The following is a 22742-nucleotide window of genomic DNA, read 5'->3' on the forward strand; positions in this document are numbered from 1 at the left end:
CCTTTAATAGGATTATAGCATGTTCTAAATCAGAAATGTAATTGAATATAATAGCACAGAATTCAATCATATTGTGTAAACAGTAAGAGAAAACATTGTGATTATTTCATTATGTTCTATCCAGCTTGCATGGCGAATTCAAAGATTATTTGTAACTTAATTATCTTTGAAACAGTGTACATTTGGCTTAAATCTGATAGTTACGTAGAACTTTGATGGTAAAATGTTTCATTTATTGGGCCTTATTCAGATCCTGTTGCTCCTGCTGTGCATGTTCAGTACTTTTAGCATGTGCAGTACAGGTCCGGCATCATCAGAAGTAGAGCGGCTGCAGACTTCAAGTGACTGACAGTCTGCAGCTGTTTGGGGGCGGGGAGGGGGTTGCGATGGCCTGTGTTTCCCAAAACGGAAGCGTGTCACTGCTGTGTTGTGGGAGTGCAGAGGAGAGGATCTCCGTCTTCCAAAGGACATTCCCTGGTCTCTAGGTAGGAGCTGCAGCGGCAGGCTTGTGTGGATCCATGGGTCACTCAGCCAGCCAATGGAGTTGCAAGTGATCAGATGCTGCATCTGTAGAAAATACAGGGTTGTAGAAAATGTGTGCTTCACTAGTGTCAGCTGTGTAACTATCCTGGTCATCCTGAGTAACTTGGATCACATAAGCCAACAGGAGACATCTATATACACCAGATGCTTCCTGCGGCACTACCATCATTTTGCAGTTGTGGCTGCGACCACTGTCACAACACTCATCACTATAGTGGGCTCACATAATGAAGTCCAACATTACTTACAACTTCTGTTTTATGGCATACTAGCTGATTTACATGGTTTCACCCGGGAAGACCTTCCATACTGTCTTTAATGTTTTCATTTCCTTCATACCATCTTAACAGAACTTATATGCTTAGTTCATTTTATGCCTCTGGGGTACTGGAGCATGGTAGTATCAAGATTAAATTAGATATTTAAAAAAAAAAATCATATAACTGAACTGAAGATGGGTTATAAGTAGAGATGAGCGCCTGAAATTTTTCGGGTTTTGTGTTTTGGTTTTGGGTTCGGTTCCGCGGCCGTGTTTTGGGTTCGAACGCGTTTTGGCAAAACCTCACCGAATTATTTTTGTCGGATTCGGGTGTGTTTTGGATTCGGGTGTTTTTTTCCAAAAACACTAAAAAACAGCTTAAATCATAGAATTTGGGGGTCATTTTGATCCCAAAGTATTATTAACCTCAAAAACCATAATTTACACTCATTTTCAGTCTATTCTGAATACCTCACACCTCACAATATTATTTTTAGTCCTAAAATTTGCACCGAGGTCGCTGTGTGAGTAAGATAAGCGACCCTAGTGGCCGACACAAACACCGGGCCCATCTAGGAGTGGCACTGCAGTGTCACGCAGGATGTCCCTTCCAAAAAACCCTCCCCAAACAGCACATGACGCAAAGAAAAAAAGAGGCGCAATGAGGTAGCTGTGTGAGTAAGATTAGCGACCCTAGTGGCCGACACAAACACCGGGCCCATCTAGGAGTGGCACTGCAGTGTCACGCAGGATGGCCCTTCCAAAAAACCCTCCCCAAACAGCACATGACGCAAAGAAAAAAAGAGGCGCAATGAGGTAGCTGACTGTGTGAGTAAGATTAGCGACCCTAGTGGCCGACACAAACACCGGGCCCATCTAGGAGTGGCACTGCAGTGTCACGCAGGATGGCCCTTCCAAAAAACCCTCCCCAAACAGCACATGACGCAAAGAAAAAAAGAGGCGCAATGAGGTAGCTGACTGTGTGAGTAAGATTAGCGACCCTAGTGGCCGACACAAACACCGGGCCCATCTAGGAGTGGCACTGCAGTGTCACGCAGGATGTCCCTTCCAAAAAACCCTCCCCAAACAGCACATGACGCAAAGAAAAAAAGAGGCGCAATGAGGTAGCTGTGTGAGTAAGATTAGCGACCCTAGTGGCCGACACAAACACCGGGCCCATCTAGGAGTGGCACTGCAGTGTCACGCAGGATGTCCCTTCCAAAAAACCCTCCCCAAACAGCACATGACGCAAAGAAAAAAAGAGGCGCAATGAGGTAGCTGACTGTGTGAGTAAGATTAGCGACCCTAGTGGCCGACACAAACACCGGGCCCATCTAGGAGTGGCACTGCAGTGTCACGCAGGATGTCCCTTCCAAAAAACCCTCCCCAAACAGCACATGACGCAAAGAAAAAAAGAGGCGCAATGAGGTAGCTGTGTGAGTAAGATTAGCGACCCTAGTGGCCGACACAAACACCGGGCCCATCTAGGAGTGGCACTGCAGTGTCACGCAGGATGTCCCTTCCAAAAAACCCTCCCCAAACAGCACATGACGCAAAGAAAAAAAGAGGCGCAATGAGGTAGCTGACTGTGTGAGTAAGATTAGCGACCCTAGTGGCCGACACAAACACCGGGCCCATTTAGGAGTGGCACTGCAGTGTCACGCAGGATGTCCCTTCCAAAAAACCCTCCCCAATCAGCACATGATGCAAAGAAAAAGAAAAGAAAAAAGAGGTGCAAGATGGAATTATCCTTGGGCCCTCCCACCCACCCTTATGTTGTATAAACAAAACAGGACATGCACACTTTAACCAACCCATCATTTCAGTGACAGGGTCTGCCACACGACTGTGACTGATATGACGGGTTGGTTTGGACCCCCCCCAAAAAAGAAGCAATTAATCTCTCCTTGCACAAACTGGCTCTACAGAGGCAAGATGTCCACCTCATCTTCACCCTCCGATATATCACCGTGTACATCCCCCTCCTCACAGATTATCAATTCGTCCCCACTGGAATCCACCATCTCAGCTCCCTGTGTACTTTGTGGAGGCAATTGCTGCTGGTCAATGTCTCCGCGGAGGAATTGATTATAATTCATTTTAATGAACATCATCTTCTCCACATTTTCTGGATGTAACCTCGTACGCCGATTGCTGACAAGGTGAGCGGCGGCACTAAACACTCTTTCGGAGTACACACTTGTGGGAGGGCAACTTAGGTAGAATAAAGCCAGTTTGTGCAAGGGCCTCCAAATTGCCTCTTTTTCCTGCCAGTATAAGTACGGACTGTGTGACGTGCCTACTTGGATGCGGTCACTCATATAATCCTCCACCATTCTATCAATGTTGAGAGAATCATATGCAGTGACAGTAGACGACATGTCCGTAATCGTTGTCAGGTCCTTCAGTCCGGACCAGATGTCAGCATCAGCAGTCGCTCCAGACTGCCCTGCATCACCGCCAGCGGGTGGGCTCGGAATTCTGAGCCTTTTCCTCGCACCCCCAGTTGCGGGAGAATGTGAAGGAGGAGATGTTGACAGGTCGCGTTCCGCTTGACTTGACAATTTTGTCACCAGCAGGTCTTTCAACCCCAGCAGACCTGTGTCTGCCGGAAAGAGAGATCCAAGGTAGGCTTTAAATCTAGGATCGAGCACGGTGGCCAAAATGTAGTGCTCTGATTTCAACAGATTGACCACCCGTGAATCCTTGTTAAGCGAATTAAGGGCTGCATCCACAAGTCCCACATGCCTAGCGGAATCGCTCCCTTTTAGCTCCTTCTTCAATGCCTCCAGCTTCTTCTGCAAAAGCCTGATGAGGGGAATGACCTGACTCAGGCTGGCAGTGTCTGAACTGACTTCACGTGTGGCAAGTTCAAAGGGCATCAGAACCTTGCACAACGTTGAAATCATTCTCCACTGCACTTGAGACAGGTGCATTCCATCTCCTATATCGTGCTCAATTGTATAGGCTTGAATGGCCTTTTGCTGCTCCTCCAACCTCTGAAGCATATAGAGGGTTGAATTCCACCTCGTTACCACTTCTTGCTTCAGATGATGGCAGGGCAGGTTCAGTAGTTTTTGGTGGTGCTCCAGTCTTCTGTACGTGGTGCCTGTACGCCGAAAGTGTCCCGCAATTTTTCTGGCCACCGACAGCATCTCTTGCACGCCCCTGTCGTTTTTAAAAAAATTCTGCACCACCAAATTCAAGGTATGTGCAAAACATGGGACGTGCTGGAATTTGCCCATATTTAATGCACACACAATATTGCTGGCGTTGTCCGATGCCACAAATCCACAGGAGAGTCCAATTGGGGTAAGCCATTCCGCGATGATCTTCCTCAGTTGCCGTAAGAGGTTTTCAGCTGTGTGCGTATTCTGGAAAGCGGTGATACAAAGCGTAGCCTGCCTAGGAAAGAGTTGGCGTTTGCGAGATGCTGCTACTGGTGCCGCCGCTGCTGTTCTTGCGGCGGGAGTCCATACATCTACCCAGTGGGCTGTCACAGTCATATAGTCCTGACCCTGCCCTGCTCCACTTGTCCACATGTCCGTGGTTAAGTGGACATTGGGTACAACTGCATTTTTTAGGAGACTGGTGAGTCTTTTTCTGACGTCCGTGTACATTCTCGGTATCGCCTGCCTAGAGAAGTGGAACCTAGATGGTATTTGGTAACGGGGGCACACTGCCTCAATAAATTGTCTAGTTCCCTGTGAACTAACGGCGGATACCGGACGCACGTCTAACACCAACATAGTTGTCAAGGACTCAGTTATCCGCTTTGCAGTAGGATGACTGCTGTGATATTTCATCTTCCTCGCAAAGGACTGTTGAACAGTCAATTGCTTACTGGAAGTAGTACAAGTGGGCTTACGACTTCCCCTCTGGGATGACCATCGACTCCCAGCGGCAACAACAGCAGCGCCAGCAGCAGTAGGCGTTACACGCAAGGATGCATCTGAGGAATCCCAGGCAGGAGAGGACTCGTCAGACTTGCCAGTGACATGGCCTGCAGGACTATTGGCATTCCTGGGGAAGGAGGAAATTGACACTGAGGGAGTTGGTGGGGTGGTTTGCGTGAGCTTGGTTACAAGAGGAAGGGATTTACTGGTCAGTGGACTGCTTCCGCTGTCACCCAAAGTTTTTGAACTTGTCACTGACTTATTATGAATGCGCTGCAGGTGACGTATAAGGGAGGATGTTCCGAGGTGGTTAACGTCCTTACCCCTACTTATTACAGCTTGACAAAGGGAACACACGGCTTGACACCTGTTGTCCGCATTTCTGGTGAAATACCTCCACACCGAAGAGCTGATTTTTTTGGTATTTTCACCTGGCATGTCAACGGCCATATTCCTCCCACGGACAACAGGTGTCTCCCCGGGTGCCTGACTTAAACAAACCACCTCACCATCAGAATCCTCCTGGTCAATTTCCTCCCCAGCGCCAGCAACACCCATATCCTCCTCATCCTGGTGTACTTCAACACTGACATCTTCAATCTGACTATCAGGAACTGGACTGCGGGTGCTCCTTCCAGCACTTGCAGGGGGCGTGCAAATGGTGGAAGGCGCATGCTCTTCACGTCCAGTGTTGGGAAGGTCAGGCATCGCAACCGACACAATTGGACTCTCCTTGTGGATTTGGGATTTCAAAGAACGCACAGTTCTTTGCGGTGCTTTTGCCAGCTTGAGTCTTTTCAGTTTTCTAGCGAGAGGCTGAGTGCTTCCATCCTCATGTGAAGCTGAACCACTAGCCATGAACATAGGCCAGGGCCTCAGCCGTTCCTTGCCACTCCGTGTGGTAAATGGCATATTGGCAAGTTTACGCTTCTCCTCCGACAATTTTATTTTAGGTTTTGGAGTCCTTTTTTTACTGATATTTGGTGTTTTGGTTTTGACATGCTCTGTACTATGCCATTGGGCATCGGCCTTGGCAGACGACGTTGCTGGCATTTCATCGTCTCGGCCATGACTAGTGGCAGCAGCTTCAGCACGAGGTGGAAGTGGATCTTGATCTTTCCCTAATTTTGGAACCTCAACATTTTTGTTCTCCATATTTTAATAGGCACAACTAAAAGGCACCTCAGGTAAACAATGCAGATGGATGGATTGGATACTAGTATACAATTATGGACGGGCTGCCGAGTGCCGACACAGAGGTAGCCACAGCCGTGAACTACCGCACTGTACTGTGTCTGCTGCTAATATATAGACTGGTTGATAAAGAGATAGTATACTCGTAACTAGTATGTATGTATAAAGAAAGAAAAAAAAACCACGGTTAGGTCACTGGTATATACAATTATGGACGGGCTGCCGAGTGCCGACACAGAGGTAGCCACAGCCGTGAACTACCGCACTGTACTGTGTCTGCTGCTAATATATAGACTGGTTGATAAAGAGATAGTATACTCGTAACTAGTATGTATGTATAAAGAAAGAAAAAAAAACCACGGTTAGGTCACTGGTATATACAATTATGGACGGGCTGCCGAGTGCCGACACAGAGGTAGCCACAGCCGTGAACTACCGCACTGTACACTGGTTGATAAAGAGATAGTAGTATACTCGTAACAACTAGTATGACGACGGTATAAAGAATGAAAAAAAAACCACGGTTAGGTGGTATATAATACAATTATGGTTGGACGGACTGCCTGCCGAGTGCCGACACAGAGGTAGCCACAGCCGTGAACTACCGCACTGTACACTGGTTGATAAAGAGATAGTAGTATACTCGTAACAACTAGTATGACGACGGTATAAAGAATGAAAAAAAAACCACGGTTAGGTGGTATATAATACAATTATGGTTGGACGGACTGCCTGCCGAGTGCCGACACAGAGGTAGCCACAGCCGTGAACTACCGCACTGTACACTGGTTGATAAAGAGATAGTAGTATACTCGTAACAACTAGTATGACGACGGTATAAAGAACGAAAAAAAAACCACGGTTAGGTGGTATATATTATAATACAATTATGGATGGACGGACTGCCTGCCGAGTTCCGACACAGAGGTAGCCACAGCCGTGAACTACCGCACTGTACACTGGTTGATAAAGAGATAGTAGTATACTCGTAACAACTAGTATGACGACGGTATAAAGAACGAAAAAAAAACCACGGTTAGGTGGTATATATTATAATACAATTATGGATGGACGGACTGCCTGCCGAGTTCCGACACAGAGGTAGCCACAGCCGTGAACTACCGCACTGTACACTGGTTGATAAAGAGATAGTAGTATACTCGTAACAACTAGTATGACTATGACGACGGTATAAAGAAAGAAAAAAAAAACCACGGTTAGGTGGTATATAATACAATTATGGATGGACGGACTGCCTGCCGAGTGCCGACACAGAGGTAGCCACAGCCGTGAACTACCGCACTGTACTGTGTCTGCTGCTAATATAGACTGGTTGATAAAGAGATAGTATACAATACTACTAATATACTGGTGGTCAGGCACTGGTCACCACTAGTCACACTGGCAGTGGCACTCCTGCAGCAAAAGTGTGCACTGTTTAATTTTAATATAATATTATTTATCATGTACTCCTGGCTCCTGCTATAACAACCTGCAGTGCTCCCCAGTCTCCCCCACAATTATAAGCTTTATATACAATACATTGATGTGCAGCACACTGGGCTGAGCAGTGCACACAGACTGAGTCACTGTGTGACTGTGTATCGTTTTTTTCAGGCAGAGAACGGATATATTAAATAAAACAAACAACTGCACTGTCTCTGGTGGTCACTGGTCACTGTGGTCGTCAGTCACTAAACTCTGTCTGCACTCTGCACTCTCTTCTAATCTACAGTATCACAGCAATCTCTCTCTCTCTCTCTCTTCTAAATCTAATCTAAATGGAGAGGACGCCAGCCACGTCCTCTCCCTATCAATCTCAATGCACGTGTGAAAATGGCGGCGACGCGCGGCTCCTTATATAGAATCCGAGTCTCGCGAGAATCCGACAGCGTCATGATGACGTTCGGGCGCGCTCGGGTTAACCGAGCAAGGCGGGAAGATCCGAGTCGCTCGGACCCGTGAAAAAAAAAGTGAAGTTCGTGCGGGTTCGGATTCAAAGAAACCGAACCCGCTCATCTCTAGTTATAAGACGTATGTAAACTAGAGATGAGCGGGTTCGGTTTCTCTGAATCCGAACCCGCCAGAACTTCATGTTTTTTTTCACGGGTCCGAGCGACTCGGATCTTCCCGCCTTGCTCGGTTAACCCGAGCGCGCCCGAACGTCATCATGACGCTGTCGGATTCTCGCGAGGCTCGGATTCTATCGCGAGACTCGGATTCTATATAAGGAGCCGCGCGTCGCCGCCATTTTCACACGTGCATTGAGATTGATAGGGAGAGGACGTGGCTGGCGTCCTCTCCATTTAGATTATAAGAGACTGAGAGAGATTTACTGGAGCTGACTAGGAGGAGTACTGTTACTGTAGAAGTGTAGAGACTGAGTGGAGAGAGTTTACTAGTGAGGACAGTGCAGTTTACTTTATAATCCGTTCTCTGCCTGAAAAAAGCGATACACAGCACACAGTGACTCAGTCACATACCATATCTGTGTGCACTGCTCAGGCTCAGGCCAGTGTGCTGCATCATCTATTATCTATATATAATATTATATATATCTGTCTGACTGCTCAGCTCACACAGCTTATAATTGTGGGGGAGACTGGGGAGCACTACTGCAGTGCCAGTTATAGGTTATAGCAGGAGCCAGGAGTACATAATATATTATATAGTGAGTGACCACCAGACACACAGTGCAGTTTATTTAATATATCCGTTCTCTGCCTGAAAAAAGCGATACACACAGTGACTCAGTCAGTCACATACCATATCTGTGTGCACTGCTCAGGCTCAGGCCAGTGTGCTGCATCATCAATTATCTATATATAATATTATATATATCTGTCTGACTGCTCAGCTCACACAGCTTATAATTGTGGGGGAGACTGGGGAGCACTACTGCAGTGCCAGTTATAGGTTATAGCAGGAGCCAGGAGTACATAATATATTATATAGTGAGTGACCACCAGACACACAGTGCAGTTTATTTAATATATCCGTTCTCTGCCTGAAAAAAGCGATACACACAGTGACTCAGTCAGTCACATACCATATCTGTGTGCACTGCTCAGGCTCAGGCCAGTGTGCTGCATCATCTATATATATTATATATCTGTCTGACTGCTCAGCTCACACAGCTTATAATTGTGGGGGAGACTGCGGAGCACTACTGCAGTGCCAGTTATAGGTTATAGCAGGAGCCAGGAGTACATATTATATTAAAATTAAACAGTGCACACTTTTGCTGCAGGAGTGCCACTGCCAGTGTGACTGACCAGTGACCTGACCACACTGACCACCAGTATAGTTAGTAGTATACTTATATTGTGATTGCCTGAAAAAGTTAAACACTCGTCGTGTGACTTCACTTGTGTGTTTTTTTTTTTTTTATTCTATAAAAATAAAACTCATTCTGCTGACAGACAGTGTCCAGCAGGTCCGTCATTATATAATATATAATATATACCTGTCCGGCTGCAGTAGTGATATATATATATTTTTTATATCATTTATCATCCAGTCGCAGCAGACACAGTACGGTAGTTCACGGCTGTGGCTACCTCTGTGTCTCTGCACTCGGCAGGCAGTCCGTCCATAATTGTAATACCACCTGACCGTGGATTTTTTTCATTCTTCTTTATACATACATAGTTACATAGACATCTTCTCTTTATCAACCAGTCTATATTAGCTGCAGACACAGTACAGTACGGTAGTTCACGGCTGTGGCTACCTCTGTGTCTGCACTCGGCAGGCAGTCCGTCCATAATTGTATACCACCTAACCGTGGTTTTTTTTCATTCTTCTTTATACATACATAGTTACATAGACATCTTCTCTTTATCAACCAGTCTATATTAGCTGCAGACACAGTACAGTACGGTAGTTCACGGCTGTGGCTACCTCTGTGTCTGCACTCGGCAGGCAGTCCGTCCATAATTGTATACCACCTAACCGTGGATTTTTTTCAGTCTTCTTTATACATACATAGTTACATAGACATCTTCTCTTTATCAACCAGTCTATATTAGCTGCAGACACAGTACAGTACGGTAGTTCACGGCTGTGGCTACCTCTGTGTCTGCAGTCGGCAGGCAGTCCATAATTGTATACTAGTATCCATCTCCATTGTTTACCTGAGGTGCCTTTTAGTTGTGCCTATTAAAATATGGAGAACAAAAATGTTGAGGTTCCAAAATTAGGGAAAGATCAAGATCCACTTTCACCTCGTGCTGAAGCTGCTGCCACTAGTCATGGCCGAGACGATGAAATGCCAGCAACGTCATCTGCCAAGGCCGATGCCCAATGTCATAGTACAGAGCATGTCAAATCCAAAACACCAAATATCAGAAAAAAAAGGACTCCAAAACCTAAAATAAAATTGTCGGAGGAGAAGCGTAAACTTGCCAATATGCCATTTACCACACGGAGTGGCAAGGAACGGCTGAGGCCCTGGCCTATGTTCATGGCTAGTGGTTCAGCTTCACATGAGGATGGAAGCACTCAGCCTCTCGCTAGAAAAATGAAAAGACTCAAGCTGGCAAAAGCAGCACAGCAAAGAACTGTGCATTCTTCGAAATCCCAAATCCACAAGGAGAGTCCAATTGTGTCGGTTGCGATGCCTGACCTTCCCAACACTGGACGTGAAGAGCATGCGCCTTCCACCATTTGCACGCCCCCTGCAAGTGCTGGAAGGAGCACCCGCAGTCCAGTTCCTGATAGTCAGATTGAAGATGTCAGTGTTGAAGTACACCAGGATGAGGAGGATATGGGTGTTGCTGGTGCTGGGGAGGAAATTGACCAGGAGGATTCTGATGGTGAGGTGGTTTGTTTAAGTCAGGCACCCGGGGAGACACCTGTTGTCCGTGGGAGGAATATGGCCGTTGACATGCCAGGTGAAAATACCAAAAAAATCAGCTCTTCGGTGTGGAGGTATTTCACCAGAAATGCGGACAACAGGTGTCAAGCCGTGTGTTCCCTTTGTCAAGCTGTAATAAGTAGGGGTAAGGACGTTAACCACCTCGGAACATCCTCCCTTATACGTCACCTGCAGCGCATTCATAATAAGTCAGTGACAAGTTCAAAAACTTTGGGTGACAGCGGAAGCAGTCCACTGACCAGTAAATCCCTTCCTCTTGTAACCAAGCTCACGCAAACCACCCCACCAACTCCCTCAGTGTCAATTTCCTCCTTCCCCAGGAATGCCAATAGTCCTGCAGGCCATGTCACTGGCAATTCTGACGAGTCCTCTCCTGCCTGGGATTCCTCCGATGCATCCTTGCGTGTAACGCCTACTGCTGCTGGCGCTGCTGTTGTTGCCGCTGGGAGTCGATGGTCATCCCAGAGGGGAAGTCGTAAGCCCACTTGTACTACTTCCAGTAAGCAATTGACTGTTCAACAGTCCTTTGCGAGGAAGATGAAATATCACAGCAGTCATCCTACTGCAAAGCGGATAACTGAGGCCTTGGCATCCTGGGTGGTGAGAAACGTGGTTCCGGTATCCATCATTACTGCAGAGCCAACTAGAGACTTGTTGGAGGTACTGTGTCCCCGGTACCAAATACCATCTAGGTTCCATTTCTCTAGGCAGGCGATACCGAAAATGTACACAGACCTCAGAAAAAGAGTCACCAGTGTCCTAAAAAATGCAGCTGTACCCAATGTCCACTTAACCACGGACATGTGGACAAGTGGAGCAGGGCAGGGTCAGGACTATATGACTGTGACAGCCCACTGGGTAGATGTATGGACTCCCGCCGCAAGAACAGCAGCGGCGGCACCAGTAGCAGCATCTCGCAAACGCCAACTCTTTCCTAGGCAGGCTACGCTTTGTATCACCGGTTTCCAGAATACGCACACAGCTGAAAACCTCTTACGGCAACTGAGGAAGATCATCGCGGAATGGCTTACCCCAATTGGACTCTCCTGTGGATTTGTGGCATCGGACAACGCCAGCAATATTGTGTGTGCATTAAATATGGGCAAATTCCAGCACGTCCCATGTTTTGCACATACCTTGAATTTGGTGGTGCAGAATTTTTTAAAAAACGACAGGGGCGTGCAAGAGATGCTGTCGGTGGCCAGAAAAATTGCGGGACACTTTCGGCGTACAGGCACCACGTACAGAAGACTGGAGCACCACCAAAAACTACTGAACCTGCCCTGCCATCATCTGAAGCAAGAAGTGGTAACGAGGTGGAATTCAACCCTCTATATGCTTCAGAGGTTGGAGGAGCAGCAAAAGGCCATTCAAGCCTATACAATTGAGCACGATATAGGAGGTGGAATGCACCTGTCTCAAGTGCAGTGGAGAATGATTTCAACGTTGTGCAAGGTTCTGATGCCCTTTGAACTTGCCACACGTGAAGTCAGTTCAGACACTGCCAGCCTGAGTCAGGTCATTCCCCTCATCAGGCTTTTGCAGAAGAAGCTGGAGACATTGAAGGAGGAGCTAACACGGAGCGATTCCGCTAGGCATGTGGGACTTGTGGATGCAGCCCTTAATTCGCTTAACAAGGATTCACGGGTGGTCAATCTGTTGAAATCAGAGCACTACATTTTGGCCACCGTGCTCGATCCTAGATTTAAAGCCTACCTTGGATCTCTCTTTCCGGCAGACACAAGTCTGCTGGGGTTGAAAGACCTGCTGGTGACAAAATTGTCAAGTCAAGCGGAACGCGACCTGTCAACATCTCCTCCTTCACATTCTCCCGCAACTGGGGGTGCGAGGAAAAGGCTCAGAATTCCGAGCCCACCCGCTGGCGGTGATGCAGGGCAGTCTGGAGCGACTGCTGATGCTGACATCTGGTCCGGACTGAAGGACCTGACAACGATTACGGACATGTCGTCTACTGTCACTGCATATGATTCTCTCAACATTGATAGAATGGTGGAGGATTATATGAGTGACCGCATCCAAGTAGGCACGTCACACAGTCCGTACTTATACTGGCAGGAAAAAGAGGCAATTTGGAGGCCCTTGCACAAACTGGCTTTATTCTACCTAAGTTGCCCTCCCACAAGTGTGTACTCCGAAAGAGTGTTTAGTGCCGCCGCTCACCTTGTCAGCAATCGGCGTACGAGGTTACATCCAGAAAATGTGGAGAAGATGATGTTCATTAAAATGAATTATAATCAATTCCTCCGCGGAGACATTGACCAGCAGCAATTGCCTCCACAAAGTACACAGGGAGCTGAGATGGTGGATTCCAGTGGGGACGAATTGATAATCTGTGAGGAGGGGGATGTACACGGTGATATATCGGAGGGTGAAGATGAGGTGGACATCTTGCCTCTGTAGAGCCAGTTTGTGCAAGGAGAGATTAATTGCTTCTTTTTTGGGGGGGGTCCAAACCAACCCGTCATATCAGTCACAGTCGTGTGGCAGACCCTGTCACTGAAATGATGGGTTGGTTAAAGTGTGCATGTCCTGTTTTGTTTATACAACATAAGGGTGGGTGGGAGGGCCCAAGGACAATTCCATCTTGCACCTCTTTTTTCTTTTCTTTTTCTTTGCATCATGTGCTGATTGGGGAGGGTTTTTTGGAAGGGACATCCTGCGTGACACTGCAGTGCCACTCCTAGATGGGCCCGGTGTTTGTGTCGGCCACTAGGGTCGCTTATCTTACTCACACAGCGACCTCGGTGCAAATTTTAGGACTAAAAATAATATTGTGAGGTGTGAGGTATTCAGAATAGACTGAAAATGAGTGTAAATTATGGTTTTTGAGGTTAATAATACTTTGGGATCAAAATGACCCCCAAATTCTATGATTTAAGCTGTTTTTTAGTGTTTTTTGAAAAAAACACCCGAATCCAAAACACACCCGAATCCGACAAAAAAAATTCGGTGAGGTTTTGCCAAAACGCGTTCGAACCCAAAACACGGCCGCGGAACCGAACCCAAAACCAAAACACAAAACCCGAAAAATTTCAGGCGCTCATCTCTAATGTAAACCTTATTTTCTTTTCTTAAGGATCTCTTTGTAAACCACATTGGTGGTTCTCCACACCATGTACTAGGATCACCAGGCTACTGGGTAAGCTCCCTCTGGAGCAGGTCATGAAGAATTGCCCAAATGAGAAGCAGTCCTCCCTCAAATCAATTCCACCTGGCGTGTACCCTTCTGTGTTCCCGCCATCTGCACTGCATGGGCGCTGCCACGACACTGACGGCTAGCTGATCCGGTATCATCCAATCCTGCGCTGTTTCTGTACAGATGACTCATTCATCCAATGGCTGCTGACCAGGAGGTATATAGGGGGTCATTCCGACCCGTTCGCACGCTGCGGTTCATCGGGTCAGAACTGTGCATGCGCGACCGCAAGAAGATTGACAGGAGGAAGGCGTTCCGGGGCGTCAACTCACCGTTTTTCAGGTGTGGAGATCCGAACGCAGGCGTGTCCAGGTGTTTGGAGGGCGGATGTCTGACGTCAATTCCGGGACCTGCAACGCTGCATCCATCGCACAATGTAAGTAACTGCAGGGCTAGTCTTGTTTTACACAAAACTTTTTTAGCATAGCAGGGCTGCACAAGCAATCGCAGCCATGCTAAGCTAAAATACACTCCCTCATAGGCGACGTCTAGTTGATCGCATGAGCAGCAAAAAGTTGCTACGTGCGATCAAGTCGGAATGAACCCCATAGTCAGAACTCTGGCTGAGTATCATTGCCTTGAACAACGCGTTACATCCAGTGCACAGCGTCTCCTGCCTCCAGTATCCTGTCTCCTGAGACTTCCCTGTGTCAGCTTTTCTATTGAACTACAGGCACCAGCCATCCAGTTTGGTTACAGCTTCATTTACATTCTGCTCCTACTACTACCCGCAGTTAAGGGCCCCATACACAACAACGATAATGTCTGATTTCATCCGATGGAAAGTGGCAAATCAGATGCGCGGTCCCGTGAGCATCGGATAGGAGCCCCTAGGTCATTAGTGCTGCACTCGTGATTTCTCGAATCCCACTGGCACGGCTGGGATCGCATAAGATACATCATATGCAAAAGGACCGCATTGGATGTATCCTATGTGATCCTGCCACCGGGGAGGCTGCCGGGCGGTTCAAGGGAAATCTTATGCAGCATGAGGGTCCAACATGTCGCTGTTGTGTATGGGGCCCTTTAGAGACTCTCTCCACGTGCTGCATTACCATTCTCACCTGTTCCTTAGCACTCTACAGCAGCACTGTGCTAATTCACCTGCACCAATAATACTGCTCTAGTTCTCAGCTGTCTCCTGCAAAAACTAAACCTGGTTCTGTTGCTGTTAAGCACACCAACTGCATGAGTAGTTCTGTTTCAAGTCACCATCGGTTTCCAGGCCGATCATCGGTACTTCCAAGCTACCATCAGTTCTCAGACCGAATTATCACTAAGTGACCGTTTATTCCAGAGACTCTTTCAGCTTCCATGCTAAATTATACGTTTGCATTTACATTGCTCCAGTTACTTATATTTAGTGTGCATTCACTAACTACAATTTGCGGACATGCGCAAGAACTTACTCCAGCCTCCTCGTTTCCTCCATCGCACCACCAGTGACCCACTAGTGCCCCCTCTGGGAACAGACACAAACACTTCAGTCAGGCTTTCATTCCCAAGACTCAACAGAACCAGCATTAAGGTAGTGAATGATCTGATGACTGTTAAGTGTAAAGGGTCTAATTCAGACCTGATCGTTGCAGCAAATTTGTTAGCAGATGGGCAAACCATGTGCACTGCGGGGGGGGGGGGGGGGGGGGCTGGTATAACATGTGCAGAGAGAGTTATATTTGGGCGGGTTATATTGTTTCTGTGCAGGGGTAAATACTGGGTGCACATACTGGGTGCTTTATTTTTACACTGCAGTTTAGATTTCAGTTTTAACACACCCCACCCAAATCTAACTCTCTCTGCACATTGCCTCCCCCACCCCTTCCCTCCCCTTTCCCCTGCAGTGCACATGGGCCCTCATTCCGAGTTGTTCGCTCAGTAATTTTCTTCGCATCGCAGCGATTTTCCGCTAACTGCGCATGCGCAATGTTCACACTGCGACTGCGCCAAGTAAATTTGCTATGAAGATTGGTATTTTACTCACTGCATTACGAGGATTTTTCTTTGTTCTGGTGATCGTAATGTGATTGACAGGAAGTGGGTGTTTCTGGGCGGAAACTGGCCGTTTTATGGGAGTGTGTGAAAAAACGCTACCGTTTCTGGGAAAAACGCGGGAGTGGCTGGAGAAACGGAGGAGTGTCTGGGCGAACGCTGGGTGTGTTTGTGACGTCAAACCAGGAACAACAAGCACTGAACTGATCGCACTGGCAGAGTAAGTCTCGAGCTACTCAGAAACTGCACAGAGAAGTCTTTTCGCAATATTGCGAATCTTTCGTTCGCAATTTTGCTAAGCTAAGATTCACTCCCAGTAGGCGGCGGCTTAGCGTGTGCAATGCTGCTAAAAGCAGCTTGCGAGCGAACAACTCGGAATGAGGGCCATGGTTTTCCCATCTGCTAACAAATTTGCTGCTACGATTAGGCCCAAAGGCCATTACTCACTTGTTACTTTTCTGGATCTCTCTGCTCACTTTTCTACTTTTGACCACTCTCTTTTCATATATACATACTACAATCCCTAGGTCTTCAGGACACAGTCCTATCATGGTTCTCATTCTACAGTGTACTTATCAAATGGCTCTTTCAGTGTTCATTTCTCTGGATTCACCGGCACTTCGCTACCTCTAACAGTTGGAGTACCACAAGGCTCAGTCCTAGGTCCCCTGCTTTTCTCAATCTATACAATATCTATTGGTAACCGTATCAGCTATTTCAGATTTCAGTATCATTGTATGCGGATGCTACTCAAACCTACCTATCCTCTCCAGATGTTTCACAATGGGTTGACATGCTTTACGCCATTTTATATTGTATGTCATCTCACCACTTCAAACTTAACTCTTCCAAAGCAAAATTAATAAAATTTCCATTGCCAGTTGTAGATAGCTACCAGATATCTCTATCACTGTTGATTACTTGACTCTATACCTCAAGCTTACTGCCATGTTGTCACTTTTGACTCTGAACTGCCCTATGTTTCCCACAATCAATCTGTTTTCAAATCCTTTTACATACACCTAAAAACATATCCTGAATTTGCCCATATCCAGGGCCAGATTTAAAGTTAAGCAACCTAAGAGTAAGCGCACACCTAGGGCCCGGCAGCACCAAGGGGTCCATGGTCGGGCCCCCCGAAATCCAGTCCTGATCAGGTGTCCCCAGGCTACTAGCTGCAGGGGAGGATCGTGGCCCACAAAACTAAGGGGTGGTCCAGGTGGGCACCGAAACAACCATTAGCCTGCCGATCTGCACCAAATATGTATGTAAATAATGCCCGATTAGCAATGGAGTTACTGACTGGGTGGAATATGGCTGCCTTCTAGCTCCTGTTCCCTGTGTGCCCTGCTTAGTAACCAATGGGAACCCACCTGGCAGTCCCTTGTATGAGCACAGGTGACGTTATGACATCACGCAGTGCATGTGCCAACCTGCTCCCTCTCCTCCTGTGTCAGCCATTGATGAGCATTAGGAGCACAAACACTACTCCTACGACGCATGACCCAAACTGATATTGCATCTCACCAGGAGGACCCAGACTGTTTTCTTTTTGCCTGTCAGTCACAACAGCTGTAAGTTAATTTCTAAATCTGATGCTGCAGGAGAGACGGAGTGAGAAGGAAAGTGCATAAAATGTGTTTTCTATGAGGTAAATTTCAGGGAATCAATAATTATTTTGCTTATTTTGATTTTGAGGGTAGTATGTATATATATATACCTTATCAATATATATAAAAAAATATTTCTTTCCTGTTATGGTAAGTCCCTGTATCTCCCGCTCAGCTTCCCTACCCTCACCTTCCCTGTAACTCCCCCACAACCTTGCTACCTTCACCCTCCCTGTAGCTTCCCCTGCAGCGTCCCTGCCCTCATCCTCCCTGTTACTCCCCTCACAGCATCCCTGCCCTCAGCCTCCCTCTCCCTCTCAGCATTCCTGCCATCAGTGTCCCTGCCCTCAGCCTTCCTGTATCTCCCCCTCAGTATCCCAGCCCTCCGTCTCCCTGTAACCCCCTTCATCCTCCCTGCCCTCGGCCTCCCTGTAACTCCCCCCTCAGTGTCCCTGTGCCATGTCCCGGAGTCTTACTGGGGAATCGGAGGCACGGGGACTGCCGAGCAAGCGGCTGGCGGGCAGTGGCGGTGCTTGGCTGCTACAGCAGGTCCATCTGCGGCGGTGAGGGGCTGCTGCGGGTCCGTTTGTGGTGGCTAGAGGCTACTGCGGCGGGCTCGCTTGCAGGAAGCGACTTCCAGAGAGGCCAGGGGGAGTCCTGGTTCTGTAGCACTGTTAAGTGTGTCTGTTGCACAGGGGCCGCCATGTTGGAGACCGAAGCTCTGAGCCTACTGCACAGGCTCATTGTGTCCAGCCAATCCAGGGAGATCTCATAAAAGGGAGCTAGCTCAGGATATGGGTGCCAGTGCTTCAGGTTACTACTTAGGTGTAAGTACTCCAGCTCTGTGCTCCCAGGTTACTTTGGTACCTTGGTTACTCTCCAGCACTGCTCTGCCTCTGTTTATCAAGTTGCAGTAGTCACGCCATCCCTAATCTACTATCACCTGAGGCGGCGCTCCCGGAACCCTGATCCCTCGAGGATCTTTGGTCTCGGACAGTTACTGTGCTCTTCAGCATCGTCTTTCAAGTCACATTCCACAGTTCATCTCTTCAGTGCTCTTCAGTCTCGTCTTTCAAGTCACAGCTCACAGTTCATCTTCTTCAGTGCTCTTCAGCCTCGTCTTTCAAATCACAATCCACAGTTCATCTTCGTCAGTGTTCTTCAGCTTCTTCTCTCAAACCACAGCTCACAGTTTTCAGTTCATTATCTTCAGTGTTCTTCAACCTCATCTTTCAAGCCACAGTTCACAGCCCACAGTTCATTATCTTCAAGTGTTCTTCTAGTCTCAAATACCTCTTCCTCAGATGCTACTATCCCATGAGAAGGAACTACATCCAGCCTCCTCGTCTTCTTCACTCACATGTGTTCGCTTCCTCAGGCAAACCTCAGTCCAAGCTGAGTGTGACACCCTGCCCTCGGCCTCCCTATATTTTTCCTTCAGCATCCCTGCTCTCAGCCTCCCTTTAATTCCCCCCCTCAGCATCCTTGTCCTCAGCCTCCCTTTATCTCCCTATCAGCATCCCTGCCCTCAGCCTCACTCACACTGACCCTTAATGTCCCTGTACTCATCATTTACAGTATTCCTGTCAGTCACACTATAACTCATGCTAACTACTATGCAATCACACACAATGTTACCATCACACACTCATTCTGACACTCATGCTAAATAACACCTAATTGCCATCGATGTACTCACCAAACAAAACAAGCAGAAAAGAATGGTAGACCTGGACGAAGCGGGATGGTGGGACAAGTAGCAGAAAGGAGGGTGTGGGAAGCAACACCTATAGAGATGGTAGATGCTAGATTCAAGTGGCCTAAGGGACCTTTTTACGTCAGGGGGAGGAGCCATGACACAAGGGGGAGGAGCTACACTAGCAGGATAGTTCCTCTACTATCCACGCCACCAACTATTACCTTTAGTAACCCGGTGGCAAGTGAAGCGAGCCACCGAGCCCGAAGCGTGGCGAGTGAAGCGAGCCCGCGAGGGTACATTTTGGGTACCCTGTTTGGCTGTGGCTCCTCCCCCTGGTGGTGTGGCTCCACCCCCTGGTGACGTCAGAGGTCCCTTGCCCCACTCCGATTTAGAACCAATCCTAGAGAGACAGAGCGGGATGTACTAAGCGGAAAATGCGGTAAACCCCGTTTACCTCATTTTCCTGATGTACTATCCCCCGGCCGCCAGATCAGCGCCGCGGCGGGGTTCGCCAGCTTTAGCTGGCGATAGTCCATAGAAGCCTATGGGCTTCTTTCCGCGGCGCTGTGTGAGGAATCCGATCGGATCCCTCCCAGCATGCCTTGCAGCCACCCCCGTCACCCTGCGCATGCGCAGACTGATTCCTGGGGCCGAATCCCAGAAGTCAGGCTGCCGCTGTGCATCGCGGAGGACAGCTCTTATCGGAAGAGCTGTCCTCCGCAATGCTGATCGCATATGTAAGTACATATGCGATCAGCATCGTGGCGCAGGGCGGCGATGTACGTTAGTACATCCCGCCCATGGTGAGAACAGACAGAGCAGGATGGGGCAAAACAGGAAAGCAGACTGAGGATATTAATGTGTGCTTATATATGCAGTATATTTATATATATATATATATATATATATGTTAACCAAAAATTATTAAATTACCCCTTACGGTGACTGACAGAGTTAACTTGCTGAAGATGGTAATGTTGCCTAAATGTCTTTATGTTTGTCAACAATCTCCAGTTTATATCCTGATTTCTATATTTCAGAAGCTGAATAGTATGATTTCCTTTTGTTTGGATGAACAAACACTCCAGAATTCAACTGAATACTCTCACTAGCGGAGGAATGCAATGGAGTCCGAGATCGCTGGAGGTGCGGGTTGCCGGCCGTCAGTGGTGTATCTACCCATTGGCCAGGATGGCACTCGCCAGGGGCGCCAGCCGAGGAGGGGGCGCCGACCAGCAGTGACACCCTCAGCCAATGGGTGGACTCACTTAGTAGTGGCATTGCATGGGCTGGTGGTTCGCACAGCAGCCAGGAGTTGGTGCCAGTGTTTGGCACCGCAATGCCCCACAGTGAAGATACTCAAAATAAACTACTAGAATGGTTTTCTTAATATATCACTACATCACCACTACTAGGTAGTGCGCATAGATACCTTTTCACTGCCATTTATATTTCATTATACCCCATGGCCGTGGGTGGCATCGCCGGGTGATGCCCCTCCTTGGCCGCGCCATTCACTGCTTATTTCTTCACATTGTGACAAGGATTACTGTGTGGGCATGATGTGTAAGGGGCACTAATGTGTGACATAATGTGTATAAGGGGTTACTACTATGTAACGTAATTTGAATTGGGAGTAATATTGGGGGTCATTCCGAGTTGTTCGCTCATTGACGATTTTCGCAACAGAGCGATTAAGGCAAAAATGCGCATGCGCATGGTACGCAGTGCGCATACGCTAAGTATTTTAGCACAAAACTTAGTAGATTTACTCACATCCGAACGAAGAATTTTCATAGTTGAAGTGATCGGAGTGTGATTGACAGGAAGTGGGTGTTTCTGGGCGGAAACTGGCCGTTTTCTGGGAGTATGCGGAAAAACGCAGGCGTGTCAGGGAATAACTCGGGAGTGTCTGGAGAAACGGGGGAGTGGCTGGCCGAACGCTTGGCGTGTGTGTGACGTCAAACCAGGAACGAAACGGCCTGAGCTGATCGCAATCTGTGAGTAGGTCTGGAGCTACTCAGAAACTGCTAAGAAATTTCTAATCGCAATTCTGCAAATCTTTCGTTCGCTATTCTGCTAAGCTAAGATACACTCCCATAGCGTGTGCAATGCTGCTAAAATCTGCTAGCGAGCGAACAACTCGGAATCACCCCCATTGTGTGGTCATGTCCCTTTTCGACAACATCATGCCCTTTTTTTGCCTTCCCTATTTCAAATATGGGGGGGTGCACCAGTCCCTTACTTTGCCAGGGGCGCCAGGGACCCTAGATACACCTCTGCCGGCCGTTCTCACTTTTTTTTAAAGGGGCACTCACAAGGCATGGTAAATAGTGTATGGGGCCCTAAGGAAGTATTTTCTATAGTCACATTATGTAATACTTTTATCCTAAAGTCTGTCACACAATTATGTAGTGAATTTAACTTACCCACGTCCTATTTTTATAGATAGCTTCAGTTGAGACACGCTTTGTCTATACAGTTTTCTAATATCTTTCCACTTTTATTAATTTCATCTGTCAAAACGTTTTTAGTTTCACTTGGCTCACGTAGAACTTGCTTGTGTTTGTAATGTATAATTTCCTGATAAATGCTTATCATCATGAGAATCTTCCAGAAGGGATAAATAGATAGTGGATATAGGTTTTATATGTGAGGACTCCAGGAATACTGCCTTAGCATCACCACGGAATTCAACCGTATCTATTGGATTCCAACAAATACAGTGGTCTATTCATGAAGCAGTGAAAAGAGGGGAGAAGTAGGCCTGTGGAGAAGTTGCCCATGGCAACCGCTCCACACAATTGTATAGTATGCAAATTATAAATGTTACTTCAATGTTGATTGGCTGCCATGGGCAACTTCTCCACTGGCTCATTTCTTCTCACTTTTCACTGCTTCATGAATACACCCCACAATTTTTTTCTTATTTTGCATAGCATATATCTTACACCCACTCTGCTTATGAAATTTGCTGCGAGAGATACCAATGCTGCCCCAAATGTAAAATCTCCCAGGGATCCTTCTGGGATCTAAAATGGGAATGTATAATGTGGAAGGGGGGTGGTGGTGGTGGTGGGGAGGGGGTGTTTGGAACAGTGTTATTCAGGCCACTGCAAACACGGGGGTCCCTTCTTCTTCAGTAACACCCAGTGTGTGTATGCCGATGTTATGATAAATACACTATTTAATATGTGGTTAATCTTAGTATAATGGCACACAAAATTATTGCTAGATATTGGATGTCACCCGGCAGCAAGCACAACCGAATGCTAAAATCGGCTTGGCTGAATCCTCTCCAGCCAATTACATTACAATGATATCTCAGACAATAGGAAGCAGGTTGTACTGGATCAATGCAGATATGTCTCAATAAGGCTCTCGAGTCTGCAAGCCCTCCTCTGTAACATGGCTTGGCTTCTTTTGTAGGACATTGCCATTCCTGTGGCCTCATTC

The 22742-nt window shown here is 47.4% G+C and overlaps 1 protein-coding gene and 1 long non-coding RNA gene across 4 annotated transcripts in view; one reads left to right on the forward strand and one right to left on the reverse strand.

Moving 5' to 3' along the window:
* The window catches only part of STPG2 (sperm tail PG-rich repeat containing 2), a 1528785-nt gene that overhangs the window by 1182999 nt on the left and 323044 nt on the right, over nucleotides 1–22742 (reverse strand). The gene's annotated exons all lie outside the window — the stretch shown is intronic.
* Nucleotides 398–22039, forward strand: LOC134910038 (uncharacterized). The gene is made up of 3 exons (XR_010176099.1): nucleotides 398–485; nucleotides 13869–14364; nucleotides 20327–22039. It is a non-coding gene; the product is annotated as an uncharacterized LOC134910038 (long non-coding RNA).

The sequence above is a fragment of the Pseudophryne corroboree genome, chromosome 1 (assembly GCF_028390025.1).
Source record: "Pseudophryne corroboree isolate aPseCor3 chromosome 1, aPseCor3.hap2, whole genome shotgun sequence".
Lineage (NCBI taxonomy): Eukaryota > Metazoa > Chordata > Amphibia > Anura > Myobatrachidae > Pseudophryne > Pseudophryne corroboree.